Genomic DNA, 10036 nt, shown 5'->3' on the forward strand with positions numbered 1-10036 from the left:
ACATATATAATATATACTAAAAATTCTTTTTTGCTGATAGATGTGAATGATTATGAGTATTCAGAAGGTGTTTTATTTTATTTCCTTTTATTTTTCCCAGTTGAAAGGCTTGGCTTAGCTGTTGATGGCTGCTGACTGATCAAGGTGATGGTTTCTAAAGGTTGAGTGGCTCTAACAATTCATTAAAATCATACAACAATGATTTTTTTTTTATTGATTGACTTTTTCTTTCATTAAAAGATTTTTCTGTAGCATACAATACTGCTGTTTGATAGTACTTTATTAATTGCTTAACCTCTTTCAAAATTCAAGTCAATCATCTCAAAATCTACTACTATTATATTAACTAAATTACTATAACATTCCAAATCCTTTCTTGTCATATCAACAATCTTCATTTCTTTTTTTCTTTTAAAAGAATGTTATTAGTACATGTTTCCAGTACGTGCATTTCACAATCATCTTGGGGAGTGGGTACATGTTCATACTACAGCTTGTTTCTTTTTTAATCCTCTTCCTTTTCCCTCCTCCTCCCTCCCTTTTCTTCTAACTCCTACCCTGATTTTCATTCTTTTTGATATTATTAATCTTAACTCATTATGGCATATAATATTTATATTCACTGGAGTTATTAGGTTCCTATACATGGTATATCTTTATTATACTTATTTCCCTTTCCCTTTTCCTCACTGCTTGCCTTTGTTCTCTTGGACCATTTCCCTACTGTAAGAGAGATATATACCTTGTCCCCTTTTATCTATCCTTTATTATTCTTTTTGCCTTTACTTTGCGTCACTCAAGTGAGAGATACCACAGACTATTTAGGCTTATGTGTCTAGTTTATTTTACTCAAATGTCTCCAATTTGTTATTAGTTATTATCAAGTAGTATTGCACTATATATACATACCACATTTTCTTGTGTGTTTTTTTGTGCCAGGGATTGAACTCAGGTCCTTGTGCTTGCAAGGCAGGGAGTGGAACCACTGAGCTAAATTCCTGGCCCCCATACCACAATTTCTTTATCCAATCATCTATTGATGAGTATACACGCAGTGTCCAGTATTTAGCTATTACAACTTGTGCTACTATAAGCATTGGTATGCATATATTGCTATAGTAGAATGTATTGGCCTCCTTAATACCTAGAAGGGGGACAGATGGTCATATGACATTTCTAATTTCTGTTCTTTGAGAAATCTCCCTACTTATTTCCATAATGGTTGTAACTAGTTAGTTTACATTCCCACCAACAATGTAGGAGGATTCCTTTTTCACAACAGCCATGCCAGCATTAGAATGGCAATCATTAAAAAAACAATATTCACATCTTCATCAGGAGTAGATTCTATGTCAAGAAGCCACTTTCTTTGCTCATTTATAAAAATCAATTCTTCATTTTTATGTGTTTAATTATGAAACTGCAACAATTAAATCACATCCCAAGACTCCACTTTTAATTGTAGCTCTCTTGTTATTTCCAGCACATCTGCAGTTACTTCCTCCACTAAAATCTTGAGCCCTCAAAATCATTCATGAGGTTCATAATCAATTTCTTGCAAACTCATATTAATGTTGATATTTTCCTTCTCATCTGAGTCATGAATCTCCTTAATGGCATCTAGAATGATGATTTGGGAAGAATGTCAATTTAATTTTCCCGGATATATCTGAGAAATCACTATGTATAGCAACTATACCCTTATAAAATGTGTTTCTTAAATAATAAAACTTGAAAGTAAAAATTATTCCTTCATGAATTCATGATTGTAGAATGGATGTTGTGCTAGCAAGTATTCAAATAACATTATTTTCATCTTATGTTTACATCACATCATTCTCATGACCAGGATCATTGTCAGTAATCATTATTATTTTCCAAGTTATCATTTTTTTCCTGAGCAGTAAGTAGGTACTGACAATGGGCTTAAATTATTTTAAACTTATACACTGTCAACCAGAATTTTCTTTCATTTATACAATACAAGTAAAGCAAATTTACCTAATATAGAATTTTCAAAATAATAAGTGAGCAATGGCTTCTCCATTTGTGTTAGATGCTAACAACAGAGGCATCCTGTCCTTTGAAGTTTGGAGGCCAGGCATTGACTTCCCCACAGCTATTAAAGATTTAAATCATATCTTCTTCCAATATAATGTTATTAAATCTATATTGAATTCTGCTGTGTAGTGTAGGTAACTTCATGAGGTATCTTAGCTAGTTTTGTTTTTTTTTCTGGATAACTAGCTGAAATTTCTACATCAAAACATGTTGTTTTATGGGTTAGATCTAAAAAGACTTATGATTTTTGACATGGAGATTTGAGGGCGATTTGATTGTGGAGTGTGATAGAGGTAGCTGAACGTGCTGTCAGAAACTGTACTCTAGGTGTAAGAGGCAGGTCACTATGAGAATGACCTAAAGGGGAATCTCTGCCTCCCTGGCTTCATTCTGTCTGTGATTTGTGGCCACCATGGCATAAGCAGATTTACTCAAGACCCTTCCACCATACCATTTCTGCCTTGGAGCATGCCATCAACTGAAATGCTAATATAATCAGAATGCTAATAAAAATACAAATGGTAAAGGCCAGACTCAAAATGTTTTAGTTGGATGCAAGGACTTCATTATAGATTAGTCTTGTGACCTTGTAGGTTAACATTCTGACAGAAAATTTGTCTATGTTTTGCCTATGTCCTGACACTCTGTGGAAGACTGACATTAAAGATGGAGGACCAACAATCTGGTGGAGGAAATTTCAAAGCATTCCAACCTGAGTCTATGCCATGGGTACTTCTGGAAGCTTGTAGTCAGATTTACAGTGTGAATTATGGGCAAAAAACTCTATTTGAAGTTATCAGTTATGCTAGAGTGGTTATGCCACATGGTACTGGTTTTGTGAACATGCAGAATCCAAGAGTTTTTGCGTGAGGAAAGCTTCCACACAAATTTCAGAAGAAAGCATGTGAAGTGAAGGTGTTTACCCCTGTCAAGGAAATGTGTGAAGCTGTGAGAGTGGAATCAAAATATCAGTGATTGGTGCAGACACATGAATTTAGAGGAGCCAGGGACATGGAATGTCTGCTATGGAAAGCCACAGGCTGTGATCAGAGCCACTTCCTTGAGAGAGGTCCTGAGGGCTCCAGCAATGCCATACAGATGGGGCCACCTAAGCTGATTAGAGCTCACAATTCACCATAATTTGTTTCATAAACAGAGAGCTCATGGATGTGATTTTTATAGTACTGTTTTTTTACTCTTGCTTAGAACCCATTCCTTTCTATCTTCATATTTCTTTCTTATGGAATGGAAAACCCTGTGCCAATGTATGTCAGGAATGTTGACTTTCTTATTTATTTTCACAGGGATTCACAGCTAAGAGTTTGCCTTGAATCTCAGAGGAGACTTTCAACTTTACTTTTTAGCAATGTTGGAAATGTTATAACTTTGTGGACTGAAAAAGTTATACATGGATCATTTTGAGACCAGGGGCAAAATGTTATGATTTAAATCTAAAATGCTCTCCTAAATTATCATGTGTGTGGAAGCTGATTGGATTGTGGAGGCACTGTACTCAACAGTGAATTATAGTTCAGTTGTCTGTTAGGAAGTGGGGCCTGGTTGAAAAGGAGAATGATCTAGAAGGATATATATCCATTCCTGGATCCTCCCTTTACCCCCACTTCCTTGCGGCCTTAATGTGAACAGTGTACTTCTGCCAGACCCTTTCACCATTTCTTTACTTCCTTGGAGCCAACTACTTAATGAATAGTCTAAAAATGTGAGTCACAATAAACCTCTTGTTCTTCAAATTTCAGATATTGGGTATTGTGTTTCAGCCACAAGAAAAGTAACTAAGACATCCTGTCAAAGCCTTCTTCAAGTTTCTAAAACACTTCTGGTTAATAGCTGCTCTTTCATTTTACTGTACTCAATTTAAGTTTTTAGTAATGGGAAGAGGACATTTGCTTATGACTACACTCTTCTAAGGTGTTTGAAATTTTTGCATATATAGTTGCATCATTTAAATAATATACTTTTTTGTTAAATTCTTTTATTGGTACATTTTAGGTATACAACAAAATTACATTTCTCATTGGGAATTGTACCTTTACATAATGCATCTTGGTTCTTATTTTTTCCCCATTCCTAGCCCTCCCTTCACCCCCTCCACCCTTCCCTATTTACAAAGACTTTATTTCCATTTTTTCCATTTCTCAGCATTTTTCCTTTCCCTTCTTTCCTTTCCCCTGACCCTCCCACTACCCCTACCCCTTTGGACCTTTTCTTCCTATTTTGCATTATCGATTATTCATCCTAATCATTGGTACATTTTAGGTATACAATATAATGACATTCATCCTTGGACATTTGCACCTTTACATAATCTCTCTTGGTTCTTATTTTTCACCGTTGCCCAGCTCTCCCTTCAACCCCTCCATTCCTCCCTATTTACAAAGATTTTGTTCCTATTTTTCCATTTTCTCATATTAATCCCATTCCCTTCTCTCCTTTCCCCTACCCCTCCCACTTCCTTCCCCTTTGATAATATCATATACTTAATAACAGACTAGTTGACAATTTCTTCAATTAACTTTGATCATGGGAACATATATGCTAAAATATTTAACACTTTCTATATGGGAGTTATGATGAAATAATGGATTAAAATAATATTGAATAAGCTCAAGTATTATAGCAGTAAAAGTATATTTGTCAACGCTGGTTGCACCTTGGTGATATAGGTACACTTAATTGCCACCAACAGAAAAATAATTAGACAACAGAAATTTATTGAAAGTATCATTTCTAAGTGAAGTGTTACTATATCCAAAAGGATTATTTAGATTTCATCAAATTCTGTGTATATGTGGATGTGCTTGTGCATGTGTATGTGTTTGTGTGTGTGTGTTTAATGGGGTCTCTATATGTGGTCCCATCAAGTATCAAACTCATAGGCTCAAGTCAGTCCCTCACTTTAGCCTCACGTGTCTAAGACTAAAGGCATCCCCCACTAGGATTGCTTATAAATTCTTAAATTTTTAAACAGACCATATGGCCAAGAGATAAATAAAGGGAAGATGACAGAACAGTGAGTGCCAGAAACTCAGCTTCTCTAGGACAAAGTGTCTGGAATCTGGAAATCAATAGTTTGGAGAGGAACCAAAGTGAGTAGAGGGTATATGGGAACCACAAGAGAACTGAAAGAAGAAATAGGCCACTGTATCAGAGGGGAGACAGCACAGACAGTGCCTGCTGTTAGGCAGTTAAAATAATAACATTTCTGCTCACAGAGAAAGAGAGACCTTCACTGGGACCAGGAGACTCTTATGTGGTTGGAAACAGCAGAAAGAATGCAAGACACTGCATCCAGAGTGGCCCTCCAGAGTAATCAGTTGGTGAGTGACTATGGTACAAGTGCCCCAGGACACAGTCACATGGAGAAGAACCTGGCAGGAATGCCTTTTTTTTTTTGGATCGGAGATTGTACTCGGGACCTTGTGCTTGTGAGACAGGCGGCGGAACCACTGAGCTAAATCCCCAGCCGGAATGCCATCTTAGGAAAAGGCTGGGTAATTGGATCTGGGTCCCAGTCTGCAGCAGTTTCACATTGCCAAGTTCCCAGAGTGGATGAGGGAAGGATAGTCAAGGGAGCCTGCCAGCAGTTGGAGAGCAGACTATGGGGAGTAACACTGAGAAGTATGGACTGGAGATCACAGACTCAGCTCCTGTGGTCCGAAACCAGTTTTTTTTTTTCTTAAATTCTTTTATTGGTACATTTTAGGTACACAATATGTTTACATTTATCATTTCATCAATCTGAGTGCAGAGAAACCACAAATAATAAACTGTTACAGGGTGCAAAGGGAATAGACAAAAGGGGGAAGAGTATCTACAAGGACTATCATATAGAACGGTAAGATTGAATCTGTGGATGCTGCTACAAATAGAAACTATTCTTTTGGGAAAATATAGTGACAGAGTCTAAATAATTTAAAGTAAATAACAGAAAAAATAAATACTACCACTGGACATACAAAGCTGAAAATTATTCATGGGGAGGCAATATCCTACTAAAAACTCCATATAAGCCACAAGCTCTCCTCACTTCTCTAGTCCCCAACCTGCAGTAACTCCCACACTAAAAAAAGAGAAGAAAAAAAGTGGAGGCCTTATAAATTTTAAAAAGATTTTATATATATATATATATATATATATATATATACACACACACACATATATATATTGAGAGAGAGAGGGAGATAAGGAGAGGGAGAGAGATTAGCTTTTAAGGCAGCCAGAGATTTGGAATGAAAGAATGGAACACACAAAATAAAAGATCCTGTTAAAAAAATGGGCAAATGAAATAAATAGATACTTCTCAGAAGAAGTACAAATGACCAATAAATACAAGAAATAATGTTAAACATCTCTGGCTATTAGAGAAATTCAAATTACAATAATTCTGAGATTCCATCTTACTTTGGAAAAAATAGCTATCATGAAGAAATCAAACAGTAACAATTGCTGGCAAGGGTGTGGGGAAAAAGGAACCTATTTACATTGTTGGTGGGAATGTAAAGCAGTTCAAAGACTATGAGAATCCCTCAAAAAACTATAAGTAGCCAGCTATTCCTCTTCTAAGTTTCTTCCCAAAAGAGTTAAAAATGTCATATTATACTGATACATGCATATCCAAATTTATAGCAGTACAGTTAAAAGTAGTAAAATCACATGTACTTTCTCTTGTTGGAGTGATTAAACTGAGTTCCTGTCATATCTTCTGAAGGTTTTTCTGTGTGTGTTGTATAGTTTGGTTTGACGTTATTTTTCTTCCTTTCTTTCTTTCTTTCTTTCTTTCTTTTTTTTTTTTTTTTTTTGGTACCAGGGATCAAACTCAGGACCTTGCGCTTGCGCGGCAGGGGCCAGAACCAGTGAGCTAAATCCCTGCCCCAGTCATTATTTTTTTATGGTTTGTTTTGATTGGTTGTTTGGTATTTGTTTTTATTTTTATTCTATTTATTTGATTTAGTTGGTGTCTAATGTCTCTCCCTCTTCTCATCCCCTTGTCTAGTTTCTTCATCTCAAGATCCTGCAGAAATTATATCCTTAATTCTTTTTTCCAGTATCTAAACTCTTCCTCTCAAGTTTCTAATTTGCCACATTCTTCTCTGTCATTCCTATCGTCTTTTCTCATATTTTTTCTTTTCCCTTCTTTTCCTTCCCCTACCCCTTCTACTTCCCTTATTCCTTTAGGCGTTTTCTTCCTATTTCATTCCAGTCTTCTGTTGCATCAACACAGTCACTACTTCTTCCTATTCCTTGGCTTTAATTTATCTTAGCAAGCCCCTTTTCTTCCAAAACCTCTTTTCCACATTACAAATATACAAACCTGTCAACAGGTTCTGACAATTACATAGAATTCCTCAAATACAAAATATACCACCCTAGCAAGTTATGGTTGTGGACACTGTAATCCCAGTATTAGGGAGGCTGAGGTAGGGGGATTGTTGTGAGTTCTAAAATAGCCTGGGATTCATAGTGAGTTCAAGGCCAGCCTGCACCATAAAGTGAGATGCTGTCTCAAAACAAAACAAAACAAAACACATTACTCTCCTCATATATCACATTCTCACTCCCACAAATAATCATCTTTATACTTTTAACACTAGCCATTCAATTCAACTAAAAGTATTCCAACAAAATCTGACAGACTATATAAATTTCTCTTTTTCTTCCACCTATCTCTGTTGCCCCTATGACTAACTTCACCTCTTACTGTCTTGCTCTCCTCTTTCGCAAACTTTCAATCTTTTCCCACTGCTTCTTCCACCACATTTCAGAACAACTGCTAATAAGAAATGAACATAGTCTAAACAGAATATTGATTAGGGGGCAAATGTAAAAGGAAAGTACATCTTACATTAGTGATATATAATTGGATCTATTGATGCTGTTATGACCCAAAATAATTCCTTCTGTAGAACATAAGGACAGAGTCCAAAGCACTTAACTGAAAGAGTAAATATTATCTCTAGACATACAAAGCCGATGATAAACCACAGGGATGCATTATCCTACAAATACAATCTTCATACCAGCTTTCTACATTCTACCAGACCTCAACCCACAGTAACAAAATATGGATATACATAATATACATACACACAAGATCATGGGAAGACAAGGCAACAAAAGATCCCAAAAGTCTCTCAACTCTCCTAAGGTGGATCAAAGGGGCACAAATTGAGAGGAAAGCAAATACCAGGTAGCAGAACTCTACCAAAAATTGTAAAAAGCCACAAGTAATCTAAGAGAATAAGAAAAGACCATACAGCAGCAAGGAGTTGACACTAAGGAGTGCAACCTAAGTCTAACTGGAGTTAGAGACAAGCTAGAAGATAATACAAATGGAATTATTAATATGTTTACAGAAATCATAGCAGAAAATTTCACAAATATGAGAAAAAGTTCAACATACAAATAAGTGAGGCTTCCAGAACATCAACTATGATGAAAAAAGCTCAACTACTCATATCCTTATTAAATTAACATATGCACAAAAATAGAATTTTAAAAGCAGTCAGACAAAATAAAATAATCACATATAAAATTAAACCTATTAAAACTCCTGCAGACTTCTCAACACAAACCTTAAAGGACAGAGTTAAGTATTTCAAGCCCAAAGAGCAAACAACTTCTACCCTAGGGTAACAAATCCCATGAAATTTTCTTTCAAAATAGATTGAAAAATAAAGACATTTCATGAAAAAGATGAGGTCAAAAGATATATGAATACTAAACCAGAACTCCACAAAATACTCAAAAATATTCTTGAAAGAAGCAATGAAATGAATAAAGCTAAAAACTCAGATTAAATGTTTGAAAAACAACAACCAAAACTGATAGGAAATGAAAAAGGAGTCACCAATAAAGAATGAAATGATAGTAAATAATCAACATTTCTCAGTAATATCACTCAATGTTAATGAGAGCAAATCTCCAACTAAAAGGCACAGATTGGCAGACTTAAGCAAAAAACAGAATCTAACAGTCTATTGCATTAAACAAACACATCTAATCCAAGAAGATATTTATAGACTAAAAAATTAACTTATGCACCAGGAACCAAAAAAAAGCAGGGGTAGATATGTGAATATCTGAGGTGGTAAACTTCAAGCTAAGCCTGATTAGAAGAAACATAGAAAGTCATTGTGTAGTACTAAACTGACTAATCCAACAAAAGAGATGACATTTATAAATATTTATGAACTAAATTTTAGAACACCTATCTTATTATAACGAATGTTTCTACACATCAAAAATCAAATAAATATTAATATGACCATAGTGGGGAATCTTAACAACCAACTTTGGCAAAGAGATCAAATTTAACAAAAGTTAAAGAAGTAGCAGAGCTGAACTACATCCTTGGACATACAGACTTAATAGATATCTACATAGTATTCCAGATCACTACATCAGAGTATACATTCTTTTTTGCAACACATAATACTTTTGCCAAAATAGATCACATAGTGGTCCACAAAGCTTGTTTAAATAAATAGAAATGTATCATAATGACCCCACATAAACTATCAGGCAACTGTGCAATGAAAATAGAAATCAATGAAGAAGAAATCACAGAAAATATAGAAGCATCTGAAAAATTAATAACACACTCCTAAACAATCAGTGGGTCACAGAAAAAGTCAAGGAATACATTTGAAAATCTCTGAATGTTAATAACAATGCCTGCCTAACTCACTGGAACTTCTGAGAAACTGTGAAAGCAGTTCTAAGTGGGAAGTTCACTGCAATCAATGCTCACATTAAGAAAACAGGGAGCTTAAATAAATAACCTGATAAAGAACCTCAAAATACTTGAAAAATAACAACCCAGGCCCATGCCAAAATTAAAGAAAATAAACGTAAATATTAGAGTGAAAATCAATGAAAAATAGATTTAAAATGAAAAGAATCAATGAATGAAGAGTTAGTTCTTTGAAAGAATAAACACAATACATAAATCCTT

Source organism: Heterocephalus glaber, unplaced genomic scaffold (assembly GCF_053883595.1).
Source record: "Heterocephalus glaber isolate CG9 unplaced genomic scaffold, H.glaber_assembly_v1.0 deba00001613, whole genome shotgun sequence".
NCBI lineage: Eukaryota > Metazoa > Chordata > Mammalia > Rodentia > Bathyergidae > Heterocephalus > Heterocephalus glaber.